This window comes from Falco biarmicus, chromosome 10 (assembly GCF_023638135.1).
Source record: "Falco biarmicus isolate bFalBia1 chromosome 10, bFalBia1.pri, whole genome shotgun sequence".
Classification (NCBI taxonomy): domain Eukaryota; kingdom Metazoa; phylum Chordata; class Aves; order Falconiformes; family Falconidae; genus Falco; species Falco biarmicus.
This window is the reverse complement of record NC_079297.1, coordinates 31965366-31991865: the sequence shown is the minus strand read 5'-3', so window position 1 is coordinate 31991865 and position 26500 is coordinate 31965366. Positions and strand designations below refer to the sequence as shown.

Here is a 26500-nt window from a genome sequence, read left to right as displayed (position 1 = left end):
AACTCAGTATTTACAATCTTACAACTTACCCCCTGTCTCCGAATTTCAGTATTTTACTACCTTTTATTAAAATTGAAAGAATGCATGAAAAAGAGCTGCTATGCCCTTACCAGCTAATTTGATGATAAAGCTTTGCTAGGTAATTTTAAAGTTATGTGTCAAGGTGTTTGCTGCTTGCCGAATAGAACTTGATTGCTCCTTTTATTGTAGTGGAATTGCCAAAAATATTGTATCAAATAGATCCGCTGTTCCAAGAGGTTCTGACTTAAAACTCATTTTCCCTGGACTCGACTTAGAGGGACGATAGTACCTCGGATAGCAAGGTAGAGGATGCAATGCGCCCGACTCCAGCAGTGTGTTGAGTTTTACAGCTTGTTAATAAGATGAAATAGAGCCAGATCAGATCAGTCCTATGCCATCACGTTAATGCTCAATTTTCATCACGTCCTTATGAAGCGAGGTTCATTCGCAGTGGTGCTGAGTATGCTTCTGGGTCTAACCTATTCCGCAGTTCCTCCACTACTTGGGAGTGGAGGAAAGCGAAATCAGGCTTTCCTCTCGTCTTTTTGGCCTCTGCAAGTTATGAAGCTATTTTAAAATTAAAAAGTTTCTCTGTTACTAACTGTTCCAGGCGCCTTCTGGAAAATGGGGAGAAAGTGCCAAAAATACAGAGATGAATCAACAACTTCTCTCTCTCTCTCTCATTTTGTGGGCTTGAGGTTGCTTTCCGCACTCCCATCTTAACAACAGTTTAGCCTAGGTGTGAATAATATCAAAAGAGGGAGACGTTAGCTTTGCAGCGCTGTTTGCCCACCTGATCTGCGGGCCCCTGACAGTTTGAAAGACTCTTTTATGTTTACCTTTGGAATGTAAAAATACAGCAAAGAGACTTTCTTGGTTTTGCAGTACTCTGTGCCATTGGTTTATTTTCTCCTCAGCTCCTTATAGTTTTCCCTTTTTTCTCCCAGATTTCCGCCCCCCCCCCCCCCCCCCCCCATTAGCACTTCCAAGGGAGCGTGAGTTCTTAAATTGGTATTCAAACTGATATTCAAGTCCCTATCTGTTGCCTTTTGGTAGGCAGAGAGAGGGGTATTTATATATCGCCGCTGCAAAAAAAAGTCTCGTCGTCTCCACGAGAATCCCAACTTCAGCTCGGGTCCCTCCTAAGTAATTTTTTCTTCTCCGACCATACCTGACTTTCCCTTTTTACCTTTTTGTTGAACGCACCACTAGTTTGCGGACTCCGAGTGCCTTCTCCTTCCACCTCTCGTCTTCGTCTCCCCTGGGTCCCTGTAGCTGGACTCCCATCTCTAGTGTAATTTATACTTTACATTTCATCTGGTTTTTACCCCGACCGGGCTGTGGGACCGAGCTCCTCAGAGCCACATTTATCAACTGTCAGTAAGCGCTTGCTGAGCGCTTTCCTCCCCGTCCCCGCTTCCCTACCAGCCCTTCCCATGCCCTGCAGATCGTCTCTCTTCCGCGGCCCCCCCCCCCCTTTTTTTTTTTTTTTTTTTTTTTTAATTGGTGAGCAGGAGCCCGGTGGGACTTGGCGTGTGGCTCCCCACGCACTCGCCGGGAAGCGCCGTGCCGGGCGGGGGAGGGCCGGCGTGTAACACGCCGCTCCCCCCCGGGCAGCCCCGGCCCCGCGAACCGGCTCTCCCGGGACCCCCCCGCTCCCCCTCCTCCTTTTCCGGCCCCCGCCCGCTCTCGCCGCCCCGCCCTCGCACCCCCTCCCCAGTAACTTTCTAGTACCTTTCCTCACCACTCCGGGCAATCAGTGGTCATTAGAGGAGAGAGGTTTAAGGTTTCATTTGTCTAATAGCAATGTGAGTGGTGATAGCTTCTCGGGGATGCGGCTGGCAGCCTGGGGTGATTTCACTTTCTGTTTTGTGCTCACTTTCTCCGCAGTTGTTGCTTTCCCCGCTTGCTCTCAGTCTCTCACTCTCTCTCTCTCTCTCTCCCCCTCTCCCTCTCTCTGTGTTGTCTCATCTTGCCTGTGCTGTCTGGGCGGGGGAGCCCTGCCTCCTTTTGCCTTCCTCAGATCAATGCCCTGGCCACTCACTTTCTGATGTTGCACGACGGGAAATGCTTTGAATACTTACGACATGGCCGCTCACATTGATTGCCAAGATTGACAGCAGTAACCATCGCCTTCACTTGTTTCAGGAGGAAAAAAAAAATAATAATGAACCTGATTGTAACCAAATCTCCAGGCAACCCATCCGCAAACTTCTAACGATCGGGATCCTGCACATCCATGGCCCGGAGAAACACCAGCAGACTCTAGTTCATTTATTTTATTTTATTTTACCGAATTACTACCCAATTATTCCTCTTTCTTTCTCCCCTTTTCACCTCCTTCCTTTTTTTTTTTTTTTTTTTTTTTTTTTTAATGAAAATTACCGAAGCGCGTTGCAAAAAAAAAAAAAAGGAGGCTCTCCCAGTGCTTTGTGCCACACTGGATCCCGAGGAGGTAACCAGGAAAAAAAAGCCCTATTGTGTTGTATACCTGTTGTTTGCTGTGGTGTGTAGTGCTGCGTGGCTTGGTGGCGGTGGTGGTGGTTTAATGGGTTTTCGCTGGATTTATGTCGCTTTGCAGGAGAGAATCCGGTTCCTCCTGCGCTGTCTTTAATGGGTTATTAGTTGCAATTGAGTGAAGCAGCAGCGTCCGGAGGTAGATCTGTTGTTTAGCTTTTAACATTGCTGAATTCGCCCCTTCCCCTCGTCTCCTCCTGCACGATTATTTACTTTATACCACGAGGGTGTTGTTGGGTTTTTTCTGGGTTGTTTGGTTTGGGTCCCGTCCCCCCCGTCCCGTCCCCGTCCCCCCCCCCGTCCCCCCCCCCTTTAGGGAGAAGTAGTTATGGTCTCGTCCCCGTGCGAGTTTCCGGGGCTGTTTGAATCCCGAGGTTTCCGAGACGTTAAGGGACCCCAGTACCTTGAAATCACAACACTTTCTCATCCCTCCCGAGTACAGTTTATTTTAAAATGTAGTGACAGATCAGCGTTGTATTTTAAGATCACCCACGGCAGGCGAACACATGGTGCGGGAAGATACTGTACGTAAGGAACTAACACGAGAGGGAGAAAGAGAGAGAGAAAGAGGAAAAATAAAATCCGAAATCAATCCTTGAGAGCAGAGGCTGCTGTCAGTGCTCCGAAGTGCTCGCGTGGGTTTCCCTTCACGGATAACCCCCAAAGGCACGGGATGGAGAAAGGTGACGGGAGTTTAGTGGTGCTTTTAAATTCTCCGTTAAGTTTGAGGTGGGTAACTGCTTTGAAGTTCGCCACAAATGAGTGCTATCCACGGCGCATGGAATGATACAAAGCTCCCGGAGCGGAGGTGGCAATGCTGGCGTTGGCCACGCCGCGGCACTGTCCCCAGCACTTGCGGCTCTCTGCCGGCGCCTTATCTCTCCAGGCAGAGGGTTTGGATAAAGTTATACTGAAAACTTTAAAATTGATATCGCGCCCTAATTTGTGATACACAAGGAGGGGGGAAGAAAGCAGTCCATCATCAGAGAGCTCTGTTTACACCCGGGGAAGGGGAGATGTGTGCCGCTTTGTGGCAACGTTCGACTGGGGATTTCTTGCTGCCTTAGCTCTTTGCCGGAGGTCATGCAAATCGACCTTAAAAGAATGCATAAGCCATAAATTAAAATAAACCCTTAGCCAGGGGCTGATCCATAAGTAGACAATACCTAACCTGGACAAAACGGCTTCCTTTGCGAGCTGAAAAAAAGAATAGTGCCTAAACTAAATGCAAAGTAAGTTTTCAGGAAGTATTTAATTTACTATTATTATTATTATTATTTTAAAATAAAATAGTGGCAGTTGCAACAAGCTAGCGCAGCTGTTTACAGACGGTGCTGTAGGATACGAGTAAGGCAAGGTGTGTCTGGTGGAGAGCTTGCTCTTTTCCTGGCTTTCACTACCTTCGAAGCGGTTTGTTTTTTGATTGGGATTAAGAAGCCTCTTTAACCGTATAATCAATTTAATGTTTTATCTCGGATATTGCTGAAGAGTTTATGAACAAATCTGGGTTGCCTGCAACTGTCACATGCGCGCACACAAGCTGTGTCTGTATATAATAGTCTCGGGGCTTGTTTTTTTTTCCCGCAGTTTTTGACAATTGTTCCATTCATGATCCTGAAAGGAATCATCAGTGGGAGCTAATGAGTGTGCCTCTGCGGCTTGCCCCTGCTCCGGGGAGGAGCGGGCACCGGCGCTGCCGCCGAGCCCGCTCCTGTAATGCATGCACGCGTGTACCGGCGGCGGGGTCGCCCCTGCGTGAGCGCGGCTGTGTGTAGATACGTGAGAGAGAACATATAGGCGTGATGTGAGCAGGTACTTCCACGCGTGCATTAACAACTGAGCTGCCAGAGAGTTGCTCCTCTGCCGAGAGAGCTTCCTAGCTCCCGCTCCGAGTTGTGTTGGAGGGCGTTGAGCAGTTAACCGGCTTTGCAGCAGGGGCTGTGTGCTTGAGCAGAGCAGGGCCTTGAGGTCAATCAGAAGCACTGATCATATCGATTTGATTGCTGTCTTTGCTTTCTGTGGACCGTTTCACGGTGGTGTTTGGTGGTGTGTTTTATCTTTTTTTCTTTTTTTTTTTTTTTTTTTTTTTTTTTTTTCCCTGAAGGACGGGAAGGAGTGAAAGTGGCAATGTGAAAAGACAATTAGTGTTGTGTCTGAGTGGTGGTGGGGGGGGGCTACAGGGAAAGTCAGCCTGGTGGGAGCCTGGGGACGACAGATTAGTTCTGTCCTAGGGGTGTTTCCCAAAAACACAGACGGTGAAACTTTCTGTGATAAAGTAATATATCTTTGCCTGCTGTTTGCAGATAAGGTATATGTTTATTAAGCTAATTTAAATAGCCTTCGGCACATGAGCGGCACTTTGTTCCTACTGTTTTCTTCTACCCTCATTTTAACATTTTTGGTATTTCCATCTTCAGCGCTGATCGTGAGGGCAGAAGAAGAGTTTTATCCAGTCGTCACACAGAGTTTGAAGTCCAAAAATTAACGAATTTCCCTTTCTGTAATCGTGTAATGGAGTAATTTTGAAACCTGTTTTGAGGCTTTGACTTGACTTGACTTGTTTTATTGACGTGCTTGTGCCCACTCATTTAATTAAGCCATTATACCATAAAGTAAATAATAAGAATGAATGTGAGATATGTGCATGTAGTCTGCCATTATATACAAATATTTCCCTGGAAGAGACACTTTAAAAACTTTTTTCAGCACACCATGATTCTTTGGCAAGATCTTATTGCAGGTTTTTGTTTTGAGCCAGGATATTTCGTGTGTTTCTGTGCTCACGATGTTATATGCACACAACGCTTGGAATATAATCAGCAAGCGTACCTAGCAGCTCATTCTAGTAAAACTAAGAAATAATTATTTATAGTGAGTACATTTAAAAGAAAATAATGAGGTCATTTGCAGTATGCTGCAGTTTGAAGTAGCTCGACACCTGGCAGAAACTACATACATGATTTCTTCAGACTCTGCACTATCCATAACTTTTCCTTATAATACATTCTTGTGTTAAGTGAGAAAGGCTGTTTGTAAAACAATCCCCTGGCTGGTTCCAGTGTTGGGTGAAGCTGATCCTGTAATGGCATTTTGTTTTGAACAGTTGCTGTAGTTGAAGTTCCCTCATAAGGTAAGGTGGCACTGGGTCTGAAAGGAGGTCCAAATGCCACATTTATAATTAGACTGCCAATTCAGCACATTGTATCTATTGCTATACAGGGATATACTGCTGTGTCTGGTCTCTCAATAGACTGTATTCAGAATTAGCCAATTCAACTGCTTAAACTTTGGAGTCAAATTTAGAATAGGCAATGAGAGAAGGAAAGAAAGAAAACAATAATGCTTTCTTTTTTCCTCAGCTAGCTATTAAAAGCCAAAGAATATACGGAAACCAACCCAGGCACTGCACTTGGAATCAATGCACCAAGCGCAGCCTGGCCAGCCTCGCCTGCAAAACCATTTTGAAGCGCGCTTCTCCGGGGGGAGGGGAAGGTGAGCCCCGGGCACGGCTCCGAGCGCCGCTCTCCAGGCCGCTTCCCTGGCCGCCGCCGGGCTCCCGCGGCTGGGGGGCGTGGGGGCCGGGGCCCGGCGGCAGCGGCGGTCCCGTCCCGGCCGGGGCGAGTGCCCCGCTGCCGCCGGCTGGAGCGGCCGAGGCCCCCCGGGCTCGGCCCGGCCCCCGCGGCCACTCGCGCCGCGCCGCCGGCTCCCTGTGCGGGGGCGGGGGAGGGACGCGGGCCGGCCCTCCGCGCCCGCGGAGCCGTGGCGGCCGGCGGCGGGGCTCCCACCCCAGCGGCGGGCGGGGGCAGCCGGAGCCCCGCGGGGAAGCAGCGGCCGGGCGACCCTGCGCCTCACAAGGGACGGCGGGCTGCGGGCTCCGGCTGCTGGCGTCTCGCCGCGTTGTCCCCGGATTTACGGTTCCTGGCTCCTTTTCTCCTGTCATACTTCTTGTTTCGCTCACTCAGATTTCTCCGGCCTCCTCCCCTAGAACTTTAATTCATTCAGCGATGAGCATGCAAGAGGCCCTTTGGTCTGCAGTCTCGCATCCTCTGCTAAATGCATTATTTCCTCTCTCTTCCTTGCCGTTCATACTCTGGTGGGAGACTTTGCTGGGCTGCTTCAAGGCTTACTTGGTTCCCTTGGTTCCCTTTTCTGCTAGATCATAGGGTGCAAACCAATGCCATGTGTATAACATGTAACATAAAGGGAGTGAGACAGATGGCTGTCTCTCCCTGCACGTTACGGATTCTCTGCTGAACTTATGTAACTCTGCTTCTTTTTTTCCTTATTATGTTTGCACACTGGTGAAAGCGAGAAGAGAAGCAAAGCAAGCCCATCAGTTTCCTTCCTAAGGCCACTGGTGCCTGACTTGCAGAAAATAATAACTGATGTCCAAAGTTAGTTGCCTTTACTTGTCAATTTGATTTTGTTCGTAAGTGGGAACTGCCAGTGCTTGTTCCCTTAGCCAGTGGTTTTTAATATGTGGCCAACAATTGTTCGTGGTCACTTCCAGCTGAACTTCTTTTGCTCAATGGGAAAAAAAATCCCTTTGGACATGTTTTTTGTGTCTTTGACAGTATTTTTAGTCACAAGTACCCATGTATGTCTGCGGTTCTTAGAGGCCTTGGAATATCTTGTGGTAATAAAGGCCAGAGCTTTGCATGATGATAGCAAAAAAAAAAAAAAAAGTATTTTTTTTTCTCAGTGGGCATTAGAAAATGTCTTTAGTCATCTTATATCTGCTGAACACTGTAGTCACCTTGGGAGATACCACTTCAGGAAGCACACCCGTTAATCTTTTACACTTGGTTTGAGTTCCCCCTTAAAAGTGTATAGATTGCACTTAAAAGGCTTCTGTCAATATATTTATTTATTTCATTAAACAAAAATTACCTAGGAAAGAGAACCTGCAATGCCCTTTTCTTTATACCCTATACAATGGGCTGATGTGTATTTTGTTTTCATAGCATGACTTTAAAGATCAGCAGGCCGGTTTGGCAGAGGTTGTGTGTAATGACTAATGTTTTAGAAGTTACGTAAATAGTGGTGTTTGTGTATATATAAGCTATGTCAACTGAAGTGATATAACGACATATTTGTAAAACATTTCAGTTAATATAGTAAATCACAGAGACAGAGCTTTGAAACATTTCTGCATGATGTCAGAACCTGCAAGAGAAGTACTGCTCTATGATGTGTTCGGTAGTTCACGTACAGCTTATTCGTCAAGTAGCAGCAGAACACGAAGGTGTATGTTTCGAGTTTGTGCCTTAGAAAGCCGATTTCTATTCGTCTCTTTCACTTTTTGTGTAACTTCTCTTTACTCTGTTTTCTGTTTTTTCCTTAGGTAGAACAGCAAGATTGGGAACTTTAGGGGACTTGTTACCAAACCGCAGAAACTCAATTTCCTTTTATTTAACATGAGCTATTCACTATTTTTGAGACACATGATTCTACCACAGTATTTATTGATGTATCATTACAGGCCATGACATCATATTGTGAAAAAAACAAGATATGGTAAAATCCTATCGTTAGTAAGGTTGTGTACAGGACCGGTGTGATATCTATATGAAATACATGTATATTTATTTAGATGTAGTTCTGTGCAGAAGGGCGAGAGCTGATAGACGTATGTGCTGGAAAGCAGCCGATTTCTACAGTGATAAAACTGGATAATTACATGTTCCCAAAGCCTTTTCAGCACAGAAGTAGGTGTTCTTTTAAAACATTATTCTGTGGCAACAACAAATATTTGTGACATCATTGTGAGAGATTTCCTGCCAATTTTTAGTTTACTGTCTTTCAGAAAGTCTAGAGTTCTTTGGCACTGGTGAAACTGCTACACGTACCCATCGTATATTCAAGTATTCAGTGAAGTTTTAAATAATTCTCTTTCAATTAGTACAACAGGAACCTGAAAAATGGATTTTCTCTTAAAGAAACAAGAATCAGTACATAGACATTTCTTTCCTCCTCTTGTATATTTTAAAATACTCATATCAGTTTTATGTTTACTGCTTTGTCTCCTTAAATTAAGAAGAAAGAAAACAGTATCCCAAGTTTGAAAATCATTGCTTGGAAATTAGTTTAATCAAATATATTTTGAGCCTTGTGAATTGGAAAGAGTAATATAAAATTAGATGTATTGGTGAACGAGGTTAATCAGAGTCATTCATTTATGGCGGAGAATAAATATCTATCAGTCGATGTTTTTTTGAAGTCAGACAAAACATTCCATCAAGTTAATGTCTTTAAGGGTATCATATCGGAGAGAGACAGGTACTAGAAGTGATAAAAACCAGATAACCTGCAACAAAATGATTTACAGATGGGTCATTATCTTCTATAGAGAGGTTACACAGATCATATTCTTTATAAAAAGAGAAGGTAGTTCTATAGTGCTAGGAGAGTTATCTAAATAGGTCTGAATATTTAATTTTTTTTTCTAAGTGACTGCTAGAATTTGTCAAAGAAAAAAATATTAACCTTCTTACAGGCAGTGTATTAATGTAAGGTATAGAAAACTACTGGGTTTGTATTTTAAGTACTCTTTATGTTTATTTTACCTGTTTGATAAAGTAAAGCTTGGGAAACATTTTGCTTCTTGCTGTGTGAACTTTGTAGTGCATACCTTTAAAATACACACAAAAATGTTACATACAAATTTAAGAAAAAAAAAGCTGGAAAGTTTGATGTTAGTGATTTATTAGATTTCAGAACCTATTTAATACAGCAAGTGGCTAAGTTGCATCTTTTCTATCAGTGGTAAGACAGGATGTCATTTAAATATTTTTGCTTTCTTGAGCTAGACAGAAAGGTGTACAGTCAATTGTTTTTCCAGTTGCTGGTAGACTGACATAAGGCAACAGGAAACTGTAAAATCTCAGAGGTGTAGTATTGATTTGATTCCTAACTGCAAATCCTTCATATCATTGCTCCAAATATCTAACTTTACACCAATATTACCCATTCTTTTTATAGTGACACCATGCTTAGTAAAAAACTTCTAAGCACTGAGGTCAGGTGTTGAGATTGGATTCTAGTTTATTTTTTATGAATCAGATAAAGATTTCTGTGCATGAGACCGTATGTGAAGATGAGAGAACAAGAACATTTCCATATCAAAGGCAATATATCTGAGGCTGCATAGTAATTAAAATGCAGTGGTTTGGACTCTGTGCACTAGCACTTACGCAGAGCGTTACTGGGACCTTGTGCAGCATGCAGGCGGTTGTCTCTTGCATACTTCTAGAAATATACTTATAATTTTGTACAAACATTTATGCCAGTCCACACTTTTCTGTGGATAATTTGTATTTCATCCAAACCATTCAAAGTAGAAGTTATTTTTTGAGCAACCCACTCATTATGGCTTTTGTGCATCAACTATTTTTATTCTGGTTGTTTGTATTTCCTCTTACCAGAATGATGGCTTGTTTATAGTTGTATTTTTTTGTGTGTTTCTCTAAGACCCCTTCCATATACCACTGAAATTTTACTACTTGCTTGAAATATCTTGTATCAGAAACAAAATTACTAATATCTTTTCAGATTTATTGAAGATGGTGTGATCTCTTACATACCATACTTTATGGCAAATTAAATGCATGTGCTGGAACATAACATTTTTAACGAAACAATACATATTTACTAATTCCATCTAACTATTACACAACATAAGGAGAATTAATATCTTACTCCAAGGGCCTGCTGATGTGGGAAATTTGACATAAAATACTGCAGGGCACTCCATATCTGGACACTCTTTTCTGGAATGAATGTGACTTTAATTCCTGAGCAGATCACCCTGGTGAGGAGCTGTTCCGGAAGGACTGCTGTTGAATTGTTTACTTCATGGACTGTATTGGTCAGTGTCCCAGTGCGGAGGAGGCAGTGAGTGCTGCAAATTTCCTCATTACTCATAGATACTCGTTCTGCAGAGGCTCTGTCCATTAATGCTCCAAAACTATCGAGGTGAAGCTTTTAGGAAGTCTTCATATTTAAACAGATGTTTGCACTGTGAAAGGATTGTATTACAGCAATCTTGCAATCTTGCTTCGTTTTGTCTAGTTTTAGTTTACAATTGATGTATGAATACGTGAGTGCTTCGAGCTAGAATATCACACTTTCAGAGATTGTTCTGCACGCTTTTTACGTCTGTATTATTGTTGTGGACAGGCTTGTTAAAATAAGTTCCTGACCATTTGTGGTTAGTAAAAACCCGTAGTATTTTTGCACAGGCAGGGGGGTTAACCTCAATGTCATGGCCTAATTCCAGCTAAGGTAGGATGTAGCTGCCCATCTACATTCTTCTTATAGTTTTAACTGGCTCAGTTAATCCTCACTCCCTTTCCTCAGTGTGGTAGAGTAGCGTGCTAAGGATGCTTGCGGCATTCTGCCTCAGAAGTACCAAACCCAGCTATTGAAGTCATAGGTGGAACTAGACCATGCTTCACATTTTGGGAGCTTTCTGGGTAAGAGGGATGCCAGGTGCCTGATTGGCTTATTGTTATTAGAGTGAACACTTAGAAGGATGTATATATATGTTATTTGAACACTGAGCTATTTCAAAGGAATATTTTGATGTAATTTGATATTTGACAGATTCTCATCTGGAATAAGCCAGTGTAACTCCATTTACTTAAGTGGAAGGGTGCCATTTTACACTAGCCATGAGTGCATTCCTTAGGACATCATGCAGATCTTTCTGGAATCAATGCAAAGACCTTTCTGGGACTGTGCTGGGAGGGGGGTTGCATGTGAAGGTCCTGTTTGCAGAAAATAACTTGGTTTCAGTGAGGATCGAATCAAGTTGGTCTACGTCATGTTGCTTGTGAGTTCAGAATGCCATTAACAGGAATTCAGCTCATGTAAACTACGTATTAGATCAACCGTCTCTCCATATCTAATCTTCCAGCAGGTCTTCTGGTATAGTGTATGCTGTGTGTGGGGATTCTGACTGCTGACTTCCTGTGACAGTGGAGGCTGTGGCTGTGCATTTTCCTTTTTTCTTTCAGTCACATCTGATGTGCTGCGAGCAGATTATCTTCCTGCAGATCCCTTTGTATTTTTCTTCTGCTTAGGGACTCACATAGGCCACTACAGAAAGAATGAACTTTATTCAAGCTTTAGTGCAAGTATATGTAGATGTACACATGCCAATTTTTTATGTACGCAAGTAGACATGTTTCAACATATTTTTAGTAGTATTTTTGTTATGTAGTGCCTACGATTGAGATTTTGTATCCACTTCTGGTTTACATTCATGCATTTTTATGTTCTACTATCTGTGTCTATTCTCATTGTTTGCCTAAAAGGTCAAAGATGAATTCTAGGAAAACCCTTTCATGCTTTCTGGTTGCCTTCTATAGGCTATATAGGTTCCCATTATACTACCTGTTCTTTCCACATAGAAATTATGGTACCTGTGGTATTTCTCTTTGAAAGTAACAATGGAATCTTTTCATTTTTTTTCAAAACAAGTTAGATATGATCAGCTTTTCATCTTGATTTCTTGAGCTAGAGGTAGTTAACTGGTGTTGGGATGGGATGATGTCTATGCAGGCTGTGAGGAGTAAATTTAGAGAAGTGTAGGGAGATGGAAAAATGTGAAACAGAAGAGATCAAGAAAGAAAGGTATTGCCACTAATGTTCTAGAAAAAGGAGTAAGATAAAACATATTCTCATTCCTGCTGAGCAGTAGTACAACAGATCTTTTCTACCCTTCTTAGTGGTGTTACTTGTACATTTTGATCACTCTTAAAATACCTCAAGTTAGAAATCTTTCAGCATACCTGCCAGAGAAAAAAGGAATGTTCCTATGCTAGAAGATCAGCCTAGATTTAAAGCGCTAGGTGGGCAATCACTTTACTGCATTAAGGTGGAAGAATGTACTAATATTGGCCATTCTGGCATCTGGCTACTTTGGACATGGAGAGCAGATGCCTTTCTGTTTCAAAGCTATATTGTTGCTGCAGGTAAATAAATCACAGGCTCCCTTTGTTCTTCAAGAATGACTTCCACAGGTTGTGGATATGTTAGGTTATGCGTTATCATACCTTCAGGCTTTTGCACCATATGCATGATGCTCCTGAGGGATGGCGAGTTTCAGGTAGCCCCAACTAGGCATGACAATCTTAACTTTGCACCCTTTGCTGCCTCTGTGTATGAACTCATATAGACCAGGTGGAGTCAGTTCAGGTGTGTGTCTGTGCCCACCCACAATACTCAACCTAGACTTCAAGTAGTCAAGCAGTTAAGTGGGCCTTTGTTCCCTGGTTTGCAGATCTTCCCTCAGCCTTTGGTGAAAGCCAAAAAGGTTTCCTTTTCTTCCTTGCTTGTGTACACAGCCTTTCCTTGTGATTCCTTTTTACCCCTTAGTCAGTGAAAACTCTCCTTATTAATCTTCACCATTGACTCTAAACAATAATGATTCAATCTGTAACGTTTATTTTAAGAACAACAAAAAACTCTAATTAGGGATGGTAGTGGAGATACACCGGCATGTATTTCAGTGCAGATATAGTGCTATGCATTTTATGGGGTGAATGGGTGTGTCCACTAACAGTTGATTTGAAAACACCATTGCACAACACTGTGATGGAATGGGATCAAATTACAGACCCAAAGTCATGATGATGGTGTAAATGTGAAAGGCTTTGAATGTTGTGAGTGTAACATAGCCTTTTCAGGGAAAGGGAAAACGTGGACAGGAGAGAGAAGGTAGTTGGGGGACCTAAAGAGTAATTACTGAGGATTAGCTGGGGTTTGTAATTTATGAAGTCCTCGTCTGGACAGGTTGAATTCAGTTTTTAATGATGTGAGTATATTAAATAACATAACCAAAAGCAGGAGGAAATTGTTTTGCTGAATCATATGTAAGGGTGATATCTTCTAGAAGTGTGAACTTCAAGGCACGAAGTATTGCTGATTCTACTTCTGATGGATTTTTTTTTTTTTTAAATTTTTTCCCCCATTCAAAGTGGCACAGAAACACCTAAGATAACAAATAAACCAGTAAGAGAGAAATCCAGCCCCAAATTGTTTTTGATTACTGCATTCCTTTTGTGGAAGACTCTGTCTCAGTAATTCAGCATGGGATGATTAGATAAAGGTGAACACTTGTTTCCCCTCACACGTCTAAGCATGGCTCCCACATGATACTTCCTGTCTTTCACATATTGTCTCTTTAGTATCGATAGCAACTAGATGTGAATCAGCATGGCATCTGCTAGTTTGTTTTCAGCTGACCGGGCTAAACAGCACATATGGAATTTATCGCCAGGAGGCTGTGACCTCATCACAGACAAGTGGCATTCCCACAAGTAGGTAATGAAGCACCCCTATTGAGTGTAGCTGAAGTCCAAATCCTCACTAGAGTTATTACATATTCAGTTTAAATGGCTCTCCCAAACTTTAAAGCTGTCCCTTGCTTTTTTGAAATCCACTCACTGCTGTAGCTGGAACAGCAGCTGTCACTGGTCTGTGCCGATGCCACACTGTGCTGAATTGGGCCTTCTTGGAAGTGTGTGGGAGAGAAGAAGGGATGGGAAAACAAAGGGAGAGGAAGAGGAGGGGAAGGGATATGAAAGGACAAAGAAGGGAGGGAAGTGTGAATGTGTTGAGCTGAATAGTAACTGTAATGCCCTTACTGCTGTTGAATGTGCATAGATAATTTCTCTAATCAGATAGTATTTGCTAATAGCTTGATACATTTCAATTATTAAAATTTCTCTATATAGATGATGTAATGTTGTTTTTTTAAGAATATGCAGTGCTTAAAAAGTCCTTTTTAGTGCTTACTGTATTTGGGACTGAACTCCCTATTCCTTTTCTGATGCTCATCAAGTTGTTCATAACAAATACTTTGGGATACAAGTTATCTGTCCTTGCTGTCTGAGAAAAAGTAGGCTTCTGGGGAAGATTGGAGTGGACTGATTTGGTCATTTTTGTATTTTTTAGTGAGTGTACATATATATTATTTATATGAACAGCTCATGATTAGTTAGCATGAATCTTAAACATTTTGTGTTTTACTGATCCTTCTAACAACTGCTTGATAGCAAATATTGTTGAAAGGATTTACAGATTCTGAATGATCAGTATAAATTAGTAATCCCAATATACTTGCACACCAGTTTGTGGTCTGAATGTTGAACGGGAAATGAAATTGTATTTTATTTTGATCTTTGTTAGTAATGAAGGTTTGAGACTAGCTAAAACCAAAGGAGAAATGAAATAGGTGATTTAGAACCTGAAGTTAGTCAGTTTCTGTGGATGGGAAGGAAGGGCGAATACTTGAATGAGAGGAAACGAGAGGGGGAAAAGGAAGAAAGTGGATAGGGTGAGAAGCGAAGAGACAGGAAAAAAACATAGGATGTGTGGGGGCAGACCAGCATTAGTGGATGCAGCCTTTCAAGGCATACTTAATGACTTTGTTCTCCTTCTTCACCCTATACTTATCCACTTTCCAAGAAACTGAGGATGAAATGTCAAAATCGGCATTTCTGTCACTGACAATCAAATGGAATATTAATTGAGCTTAGAGTGGGAGTAACGACTGAACAGCTGTTGATAACTGGGATGTATAACCTCCAGAACTGGGAATACTGTGTTGTGTAAAAGGGAAAAGTAGTTTTTCTCAGCTTTCTGGAACGTTGTGTTGTTCTTGTACTTTTAGTGAGAGGTTTTTTTGGATTTCCTGTGATATAGAGTAATCTTTTCAAAGAACTAGACTATGGTCTACAGTCTTCCAGTTGCGTGTGTTGGGCTGAGCTGGGCCTGTTGCACCATGTTTAAATAACCAAGATGCAGGCTGGCCTGCTGGTTGTGTTGTAAGGGTAACAAATGGGAAGCTAGTCCAAAAATACAAGAAATATGAAGCTTTATGATAAAAGGCATTGAGCTGCTGAAACTTCCAGGGCAGGATCCATATATCCTCAGTGTCTATTCTAAGAATGTCCAGGGTTAGTAGAGACAACCATTACTGTGGATTGGTTGGAATCCTTGAGCATGTGAAAACATGCCGTGGCGCATTTCAGCTCTTTTTCTCGGTGAATGCAGTACACCAGGGTTCCCCATAGCGATGTTCTGTCTAGTTAAAGCTGCTAGATCATGGCAGTTGATGGTCCAATAATTGTAGGGTCACTCTAATACTGGTTATGCTTGTTCACTATTTCACTTCTGTTCCACAATGTAATATAGCTGTCCAAATGAGGCACAGCAGCCACCACACAAAATAGTCTTTCACAATTTGTTTTGAATCTTGTTTCAGACATAAAGGTACATGTGGTTCTTTCTATTCCCTTTAAGTTTCTCTCTGCAAATTCTCACTTCATTGATGTGTCAGTATCTTACTAAGCTTTTTTAAAATTCAGATTCTAATAAAATGCCTTTACTTGTATTTAAAAATATTTGGTATATCACTTTTTTTTGCAGTGAATGGGGCCCTGAAATAAATAAATAAATAAAAAAGCAGAACATGAAACAACCGACCCCTTTTGCACACAGATAAAAGGCTGTTAAAATTAGCCATTACTTGTTTGATGTGAGAAATTAATTTATTTGCATTTTGCTCTTCTGCTGTTTTCCTTCTCTGAAAGCATGCTCGGTGTCACACCAGTTTTCACAGGTCACACTTGGGCCTCAGCCTTCTCATGGTGAATTCCAGAGCTGTGGTAAAGGCAATTGCTGGGTAAGAGATTCTCGTTTGCCAGAAGTCATTGACAGCCACAGGCTGCCTGCTCTCTGGTGCTGGAGCCATAATGAGTATGATCAGATGTGTGAAGAGCAGTTTGCCTCTTATCACAATTTTTGTATTAAAATAAATAGCATTGATGAATTGGATAGTTGGCATTTATTCCCAATAATTCAGGCAATGATGATTCTTAAAACTGAACTCAGCAGCATGTATTTTTTTCTCAGCCAGAGGAGCTGATGGGCTTTGGTCCTTCTTCTAGGCCTAAGGGAAAAATCTTCCCCCCTCCCCCTTTTTTTTTTTTTTTTTCTTTTGGACACCTAGACCAAAAGAAAATGCTGCAATGGACCACAGGAATGGCTCCTGAGCCCTCATTCTTCTACCTGTAGTTATGAAAGAAGGCTAATTTGAATTTGTAATCTCTGAATGGTTCACATCTTTAGAATAAAGTTCAGAGTTATTGACTAAGGCAGGTAGAAAATTCGTTTGCTTTTGAGCTCTTTCAGGTCCAGCTGATAACATTCAGGGTTGAAGTCCTGGAAGATACCAAGTGCTCTGGTCCTAGTTCAGCAGGCTATATAAGCACATGCTGAACTGTAAAGCCTGTGAATAATCTCAGTCGGAATGAGACTATGTATGTGCTTAAAATTCAGCATGTAGTTAAGTACTTTGTTGGATTGGAGCCAGCATGCTTAGCACTTTGGAGGACTGAATCCTTATCCACTAGTGGAGTTTATATATTTTTTTAGTTTATGAATTTCCTCACTGACCTGCTCCTTTGTTTAATGGTCAGCCCACAACATGTTCAGGATTAAAAACTTCTGGGGCTTGTTTTGTCTAGAAGGCTATGGATAATCTCTGAAGGGAATGGCTCGTTTTTACATAGTTACTGATGCTAAATAAATATGTTCTTTATAATCAACTTATGTTTAATATGAAATCGCTAAGATTTTTGATCAGGAGACCAATGTTTGACCCAGATTTTATTTCTTCCTTTGTTTGGAACTATGTTGTTTATCTGCAGAAATTAATAATGCCTGTCTATGATTAGTATATCAAGTTCTGAAGATAAGTTATATTTGTTTATAATGACTTTTTCTGTTTCCAAGTTCTCTCTGCTTTCTACCAGCTTTTTTTCCTCATTCCAAAAAAGTGTTCTTCAGGCAGTAATTAGCAGTGGGCTTTATCTGAATTGAGATCTCTAGGCAGTTCTGTCAGATACTTGGTCTTGACTCAAAATGTCTTGGCCATGTAAGGTAGTGGTTCTAATTGTTTTTTAACTCCTCTCACCTGTTCTGCTACAAAGCATACTCTTGGCACTACCTCAATGGCGTTAGAATTACACCAGAGAATATTTTTCTGTTATTGTAGGATTATTCCCAATTATATTTTTAAGTGTTTACCTACATATTTGTCCATTATTCTGTCTAATTTCATGACCAAGCATCACAAAGGATTAACTGAGCAAACAAAACTAAAAAAAAAAAACCAAACAACAAACACCTCAGGAAAATCCTAGATGTCTCAGGCAAAGTTGATAGATGCAGTTTCTCCTCAGCAGGAACAAACCTTGGTCTTTCCAAACCAGTGAGGAATGAGGATTTTACTGTCTCTGTAAGAGTTTTTGCTTGCTCCCAGCAAGATGGAATAGGGGTACAGTTAAGTGCTAGCCTAAATCTTGACTGTTTGTTCTTCTTTTTATGCTCCATCTTTAAAATAGCTGAGGTAAAGTATATATATAGCCTAGATTAGAGTGTAGACAGGCATGTTGTTGCATGTCTAGCTGGAGGGACAGAAGAAATCATACGTTTAGCTCTTCTTTCCTGCCTCTCAGCTGAGGTGCAGTAAATGACTGTGTGAACACTTCAAATGTGATGTCATTGTGTGGCAAAGGGAGTTAGTTGAAACCACAGCTCAAACCATGCAATGTCTAAGTGGAGGAACAGTAAGTTCTAGCAGGGAAAGCAGTGGCTTCTTAAACAATTCTTGTTGCATTCATAAGAGGAGAAACAATATATGCCTCTTGTGTAGCTCAGGGAGTGGTGGGCGCCAGTACTTATGGCACTGAACGTGGAGGTAGGAGAACCTGACGTTATCTATTCTTTCAATGCTGCCACAGACCGTGATTACAAACATGTTACTTTACTCACAGTGCTCTTCTTTCCTCTTGTATAATCTACTTGGACTACAAGGTGTAAAGAATGTCTCTAACTCAGTGTTTGTACCATGGGTATCGTATTTAAGTATGTTCTGGGAACAGATGCTAAGGGTTGCAAATAGATGAGCAGGTATCCATACAGCAGCATTAAAAGCTATCTGCTCTGAATCCACAGGAAGAATCTCATTTCCAATTCAGTGTTGGTAAGCTCCTTACATGATCAAAACACTACAATTCTTTTTTTTTTTTTTGCCAGCTACCAGAGGTTCATTGAAGGAGGATGATGAAGCATAGATACTTTTAAAAAAACATTTATCCCTTCATGACTTTTAAAATTAGATGGCCCAAGAATGCTTTTTAGAAATTTGATTTATAAAAATATTCCCACTTCTATGTGTACTACCAAATATGTCAAAAATTGTGCCACTGACATTTTTATCTCAATCTGAGTTCAATTTTCTGTTAATGATGACCGTTTTTTTTTGTATTTTTACTGTTACTCTAAAGGTTTATTCAGCTTGACAGTTGTAGGATTAAGCTTTACAAACAAAAGGATAATATATCCTATGTTTACAAGTTAGCCAGAGGCCAGGTTTTATAAACTTTAAAAATACAGCTATTGCTAGTTTATAAAATAGACTAGTCAGCTTTCCAAGAGAGAAAATAAATCCAGCAATGGAGCTGATTTCCAGGGAAGCTTGGTACTCTCATGTATAATAATGTATTTTGACCTAAAGCAATGTTACATGTGAATCTTAAAAATGTTTTTGAAACAGGTAAAAATACGGAGTGCAAAGTGGAGAGATGTGGGGGCTGATTCTGTAAGTAGCTCACCTCCTGTGAGAGCCTTTGTTTCCATTGAAAGGGGTGCTGAGCAAGTGATGTTTGGTACCATTCAGAACAGGGGCCACATAGGATTCCAGAACCTCATCTTCCCAATGCTTTCTGTTGGATGCAATGTTTTCATTAGTTAAAATCTGATAGTAAGTTCACAGGATGTCCTGTAGTCACCTGTGTTAGCAACGGAGGAAAGTATCCTATGTTTTCTGCTGAAGGCCATCTAGCAATACTTTTGATCTTGGAAATCTGGCTCAAAACAGAGAAGATCCAAAGGTCATAACAACCAAAGTAATAAATTCTGGGAAATAATTTAGGATGCGCTGGGCAACAGAAGTATCTTTATTTGCAGGCATGAAATTAAAGAAATTCACATAAACACAGATTCCTGTTTTATCATTTGCAGCGTAGGAATAATTAATCTTCACATCAGAACAGTTGTATGTAGAACAGATGAAGAGAACATCTCAGATGAACTATGGCTGCAATGCTGGGCATTTTTATTTAATTTTATTTTTTTTTTTAGTAACAGTGATATATTTAAAATGATGAAATCGGATTTGCCGGTGACTCTGGTGCACAGGTCTCCTGTAGCACTGAGGAGGTGCTGTCCTGTTAGTTCTCAATCTTGTCACTTCTGGGGAACAGCAGTGAAACTGTTTGTTCCTGACAGCAGACAGGCCCACTGCAGGGCCCTGGTTTCATGTTACATTAAGTATTAGTGCTGTTCTTTCAGGAGCTATTATGCTGTGACATCAAAGATTTTCTGACAGGGCAGTTGTAGGTTAGCACTGAAGTTGTCTACTGAAATTTTTAAGAATGGAATTAAATATATATGATCAGATTTAATATGAGAGATCGGAAGCTGCATATAAAATGGAGTTAGTGGTTAAAGAAAGCTGCAAGAATAATTATTTGGTTTGGCCTATTTGTCCTTTCTTGTCCAAGGCAATTTTTATTGCCTTTAATTTCTACAGCAGTTCCAAAAATACCACCATATGTTAACATTTTTGTGCAACTGCTTATTTTCTGAAAAGTGTCGCGTGAAACAGGAGGAAAAGGGCTTTTATAAAATAAGTGTTCAGTATAGCCCCTGCAGTGCATATATAAATTAAGCCTTGAACAAAAATTGTCATAGCCCCGATTCTTTTTTTACTGATTGACTAATTACTTAAAAGGATCAAGATACACATTTTAAATAGTAAGAAAGCAATTAAAATGGCAAGCAAAAGTGTAATATTGATTTCTGAGACTTGCATCTTTTTGTAAGAGAGAAAATGTAACTGTGTAGATTACAATTTCAACTATTGTTCTTTGGAAATTCTGAATCCAATTTCTGGCTGACTTAAAGGGAGATTGATAGGAATTTGAAACCAACTGGTTGTGTAGCTGTTCAGGACAAAAAAAAAAATATTGAACGTGTGCAACTTCAAATGTTCCTGTAGATTCTTGTGTGGTGAAATCAGCGTTGCTACAACTATAAAATTACTATTATGCTCTGATGAGGCAAGTTCAGTGACAGGAAATATCAAAATTAATTTTGGAAACACATGTCTGCATATTTTTGATTACGTTAGTAAGGCATTTGTTCCATTTAGTATCAAGCAAGTGAATAATCTATTAAAAATGAAAGTGTGTACAATGGACTAATACTTTTCCAGTAAACCCTCCTCCCAACCCACAACTAAGAAGTTGAACAATACTGTTTAGTCATAAACAAGACACCAGCATAATTTGTTCTATATATTTAATACTTACTTTCAGGCATGAGGAAAAATTACATAAATAATGTACCTCTTTCTTTGTGGTGGGATTTTTTTTATTATTTTTTTTTTTATTAATATAACCAGGATTAAGAGCTATGATTCTGAGGTCCATGTTTGGGTAAACAGATCACTGGATTATTTTTGGATTGTTCTGTTCACTAAAAGCTTGAAGTTTATATTGCAGCAGAATATGCTATTTATGCTATGCTAATTGACCAGAACTAGCTGTATGGTAGTTTGATCAGGCATAAAAATTTTAATTTATTTAGATAAAATTGCCTGATTCTCCTTTGGTTTTCCTGCTTTGCAATACACCTATCAGCAAATCAAAATCTTCATGGCTGAACATTCAGAGGCAGCTATTTTAGAATGAAAACTCAACCCTTTATACTGATGTGTGATGCTCTGGGAATAGTGACACTACCCTTAGGAAATGCTCACTGACAGGTGGCAATGGTGGAATACAAAATTGTCCTTTAGCTCTATAATCTCAAATCACAACATTTAAAGTATATATAAAGATAGAAAAATGTGGGTAGTAGAGCTAGGTCTTGTAGAGAATTTTTTTTTTAAGTGATTACAAAGGTACATGACAAAATCTGGTTAGCTACTGTATTTAAAGTATTTGTTGATCAATAGTTCTGATGCCCTTGAGAGTGCGAGATTGTAGGTAGATTTCCTTTCTTCCGTGATTTAAAAGTTATGATGTAAAACTGTTTTTTTTAAACACATTTTTAGCAAAAAATGTGTACTATCAGGAATCCATTTGACTATTTAATTGTTTTGGACAGAGTATCCTTTCATTTGGTCTGTGATCACAGAGCCTAAGGACTTTGTTATGTGCAAGTAATGATGCTTACCAGTGTATCTGCACTGTGTCTCTCCTGGCTACATTTTTCTTCTTGCAGCTTCATTATGGTTTTTTTCTTGACTATTAGAGACGTTACTGTACTTCGGAATAGGAAACTGTTTAGGGAGGACTTGTCAAAAATTCTCTCATTATAGGAAGGTCTAGAATCCTCTCAATTTCCTGCATAGAATGCCTGGAGTGTGTTGAACAGCTAATATTTCAATTTCTATTTAAATAAACAGCAGTAGAACTGACTTGATAAGTGTGCCACTAAATAGATCATGTTACCACTTAACTTAGGGCTAATGCTTAACAGTCTGGTTTGCTCTGTTTTGGTGGCAATGTTCATGTAAAGGCCAGGCAGTTTCAGGAAATAAACAAACAGTAGTATTATATTGTATTACAGCAGCAATCATATTTAGTTGTCTGCAAGTGAAAAGCTGAAAAAATGGCTAGCATGTGAATGTATGTTAAGCAATTTTTGAATTATCTAGGGGAAGCAAAGACTAATTCTATTCTAACTCTAAAGTATGTTTGAAATCCATGACTGCATGGGCCCCATATAACAAAAACTAGGAAATCTAACCTTCTGGTAGGTTAGTCTGTCACTAGCTTTTCCTGTTACAGAATGAAAATGAGAAGTACCAAGTCATTAAAAGTGTGGTATGTACACACATAGACAGTATCCCTTGGCAGCTTCAAATGGATAGCTCTGGAGTTTCCTAGCTTTTGTTAGACTCCACAGTACTTAAAACACTTATGAGAAATTGTCTCTGTCTCTTCTTGCATGTTTAAAACATATCAGGAAAGCATCAGTAGAAGGTGATAAAGTTCTCTTCTCAGCCATTCAGTTTTGCTTTGGTAAATACATAATGAATCAGGATGTTAAACCTGTATTGTATTTTCAGGGGTCATTCAGGCCTCGGGTAGACAGAATCAAATTCTGTGAGCCTGCTTCTGCAGTTGCAAAGCGTTTACATGTATGTTGTGTATGAGCTGTACTTGTGTACTTGGACAGTTCAGAAGGCATTCTTTGGCATGCGAGCTGACCTTATGAATTACGATTAAAATGATAGTGGGGAGATACTTTCCCCCTTGAAATGAAACAAAATGACGGTCCTTTTTTTGCTTTGGGTCAAAATGGTAATTTACATGTTACAGAAGTCTTAGCTTCTCATTCTGGTCGAACATCTCACTTGTGTTCATAGAGTCAGGACTGTTTTCCTTTCTGACATATTTGTTCCAGAGCTGTCTGCCTGGAATGTAAAGTCAATGGAAAATGGCTACTTAAGGGCTGCCATTTTTGGAGATGCCAGAGGCGGTGGAGATACTGTAGGCAGGTCCTGGAAGGAAGTTGCAAAAGCCTGTGTACACCGTCTTCCAGAACTGAGGCTGAACAGGATCTTTAGCTAAATCCTGGTGTGGGAGAAACTGTGGCTGATTCACGTCTTAGACTTTGAATGTCTGCTGAGAAAACTTAAGTAGTTCAGCCCTGACTGACCTGAGCCCAGGTCAAAAGTTGGTATCTGATCACAGAATCACAGACTGATCAGGGTTGGAAAGGACCTCTGGAGATCATCTAGTCCAACCCCCTGCTAAGGCAGGTCACCTAGGGCAGGCTGCACAGAGTCATGTCCAGGCAGGTGTTTAATGTCTCTGAGAAGGAGACCCCACAGCCTCTCTGGGCAGCCCGTTCCAGTGCTCTGTCACCCTCAAGGTAAAGGAGTTCTGCCTCATATTCAGATGGGAGTTCCTATGTTGCAGTCTGTGCCCGTTGCCCCTTGTCCTGTCACTGGGCACCGCTGCGAAGAGCCTGGCCCCGTCCTGTTGGCACTCGCCCTGGAGAGATGTGTGTGCATCGATGAGATCCCCTCTCAGCCTTCCCTTCCCCAGGCTGGGCAGGCCCAGCTCTCCCAGCATTTCCCCATACGGGAGATGCTCCTGTCCCCTCATCATCTTCATAATCTGATAAGAACAGAGCTTTGCCTCTACCAGCTGATTTAAAAACCCAAAGAACTGGCAAGGCACTTCTTGTATATATGTTAGGCAAGAAGGCACCATCAGCTGTCTTTGGGTTGGCAGGGATTGCTTTGCAATCTATAAGAACAAAAAGCAGAGACAGAAAAAGCCTGGTTCATGTTAGGAGACAGACAAATTGTTTCACCCTCCCTTCCTATTCAGTTCCAGGTTACTTGTCAGTTAAAGCCCTGCTGGCTTTGGTGAGGGGTACCTGAGGACTTCTGATGACAGGCATGTTCCTCCATGTTTAGAAGAAGGTTAGTATTTTTGTAAGTGTAAGACTCAGAAGTAAGTAGATGTGGACCTTGAGGAGCTTTACTTTTGATTCTATGTGCCTTTTCCATGCAGTTTTCTTTAAGTCTCTCCTTTTCTCTAAATCACCTACCTAACCATATCTAAACTCACTTGCAGGTTAAAAAGTGAATGTACCTAAGAAAGAGCATGCACGATTGCCGTTTGTCTTTTACGTTTGTTTAGAGATGATAAGGGATGTTGGAACTTCTAAATAGACAAGATACTAGTTTGCTGTGTTTAATTAATCCTCCACTCTTGAGAGAGAAATACTGTAGGCAAGTATGTTTATTCTCACTTTTCCAGTTGGGAAACTGAAGCAGGAAGGTTTCAAGATGGTTTGGGTCTTAGCCAGAATTCGAACTTGGAAGATATGGCTCAATTCCAGGCCTATGCTTAAATTGCAGACCATCTCTCCCTCTTTTTCTTATGCAATATTTTTTAATAAAGATAAGACTTTTTATACCATTACATATGCAGTTAGAAATAGTTCTTTATGTACTTGGAGCTGCCTTTTCTCCATGGCTTTTGACGGAGCATATGTCTGCTTGATCCGTGCTCTAGCAAGGATGCAGACTGTTCATAACAAATCTGTCGTTTATTCCTGTTTTCCTCCTGCCTGGAGGGGACTGCTCTCTTATGCAGTGGGCCATACCACTCTATAACATCAGGAGTTCTGTTACAGTGAATTCAAGATTACAGTGGGCTCTGGCAGGCTGTGGAGTTTGCCCATCTTGCTCTTAGTTAACTAGCCATGAACTCCCACCATATGTATGACTGAACATCTGTATCTCTTTTATTTGTGGCTGCACAAGTGAGGCCTGAAATGCAAACGCACTCCTTCATAGCACAGTGAAGAAAGAAGTTCAGTTAAATCTCCAGAAACTTTCTTTTAATTCATTTTGTCCTTGCATTTGTCTGCATTTGTTTCATCCTGACTTTCTGTTTTACGACTCAGCAATATATTCTGTCTTGAAAACAACATTAAGTGTAGTTACATGCACACACACTGAGTGGAGAATATCCCCCCACAGTGTTTACAGCAACACCTCTAGGTGACGGCAGGCAGTAAGCTTTCTTTTTATAGAGCTCCAGACTACAGATCATTAGCTTGATATGGTAGCTCAGTGGTGCAAAGTCATTTGAATATTTATTACCCTGCTTAAGACTTTCGCTTTTCAAGTGGGAAATAAATGTGATAAGACCCCCTTTCTGTCCTCTTGCCTGATATGCCAAAGCACAAATATGTGGAATGGATTTTAATTGCATTTCCTTGAACCTCTGTATTAGAGACCAGCAACTTGGATGTTTTTAAGCAAAAATGTGTGTTGAACAACTGCTTAGTTTGCAAAGTCTTTTTATTGCCTTCCCTGAAAGTTTGATAGGATATTCAGCTCTATAAAGGGGTTGAATTTTCAAAATTTAAAATATAAATATTCATGTATAATACACAAAAAGGCAGCTTTATAAATTTATACTTCAATGGGACACTGTTACTTAAGTGAAGCACAAATTTAAAGGCCCCTTAAAACTGGACTTTGCCAACATAGATTTTGAGAAATAGTAACAAACCAAACATTGTGTAAATGAGGATTTGTGGGGGGAAAAAAGCCAACCCTATTACAATATGATCAGCAAGACATGAAAGCCAGCAGCAGGCAACAGAAAGGCAGAGGCAGGCTCCTGAATATATTTTAAAGGTAGAATGTTGTCAGTGTGTTTTCATTTAGCTATTTTAAGATGTCTATGTTTCACTTGCTACAGTCACAAATTCTAACTGTGAATAATAGGAATCATTATATGGGTGTAAATGGTATATTGACTACATTTTTCAGGCTCAAACACACCTTCCTTGTTGGCAGTGGAAGGCAATGAATGAGGCATTTTATTAAAACTGGTGCTTGTGGTTCTAATCAAAGGTCACTGGTTAGCTCTCACTTTTCAGTCTCAGATTTGTCTAGATGTTTGATCAGGGGGCTGCAATGAAATTATTATGACAAAGACTTTGTACTAGGCGGTATCTGTCTGCTGAAACTTGAAAGTCTTTGCTACAGTGATGCTGACAGCATGTGAATGCTGAAAGAATGTGCAAGAAATGTTATGTCTTAAAGAAACCTTTACTAAGTATCATCTTCCTTTTGTGTTACGTTTGAAATCATTTCAGTTGCTATTAAGGTACGAATGAAAAGGTGTTTCATTGATTAAAGGTGGCGTGGGTTTTTTTTTGTGTTTTTTTTTTTTTTTAAGTGTACAGTACGCTTTAAGACAGTCTTCCTGTTACTTACTCTGTTCAGTCCCTGCTGCACACAGCAAGTTCATTAACATGCAGATATGCAGTGATTGAA

The 26500-nt window shown here is 40.7% G+C and overlaps 1 protein-coding gene across 2 annotated transcripts in view; it reads left to right on the top strand.

The window, feature by feature from the left end:
* The first annotated feature begins 2388 nt into the window (after nt 1-2388).
* The window catches only part of SOX6 (SRY-box transcription factor 6), a 375871-nt gene continuing 351759 nt past the window's right edge, over nt 2389-26500 (top strand). The window contains exon 1 of one of the 2 annotated variants that reach the window (XM_056354363.1): nt 2389-2476. The gene's annotated coding sequence lies outside the window, so the exon portion shown is untranslated. Of the gene's footprint in view, nt 2477-3495; nt 3771-26500 lie in introns of those variants that run through there. The other variant, XM_056354364.1, reaches the window with a different exon arrangement.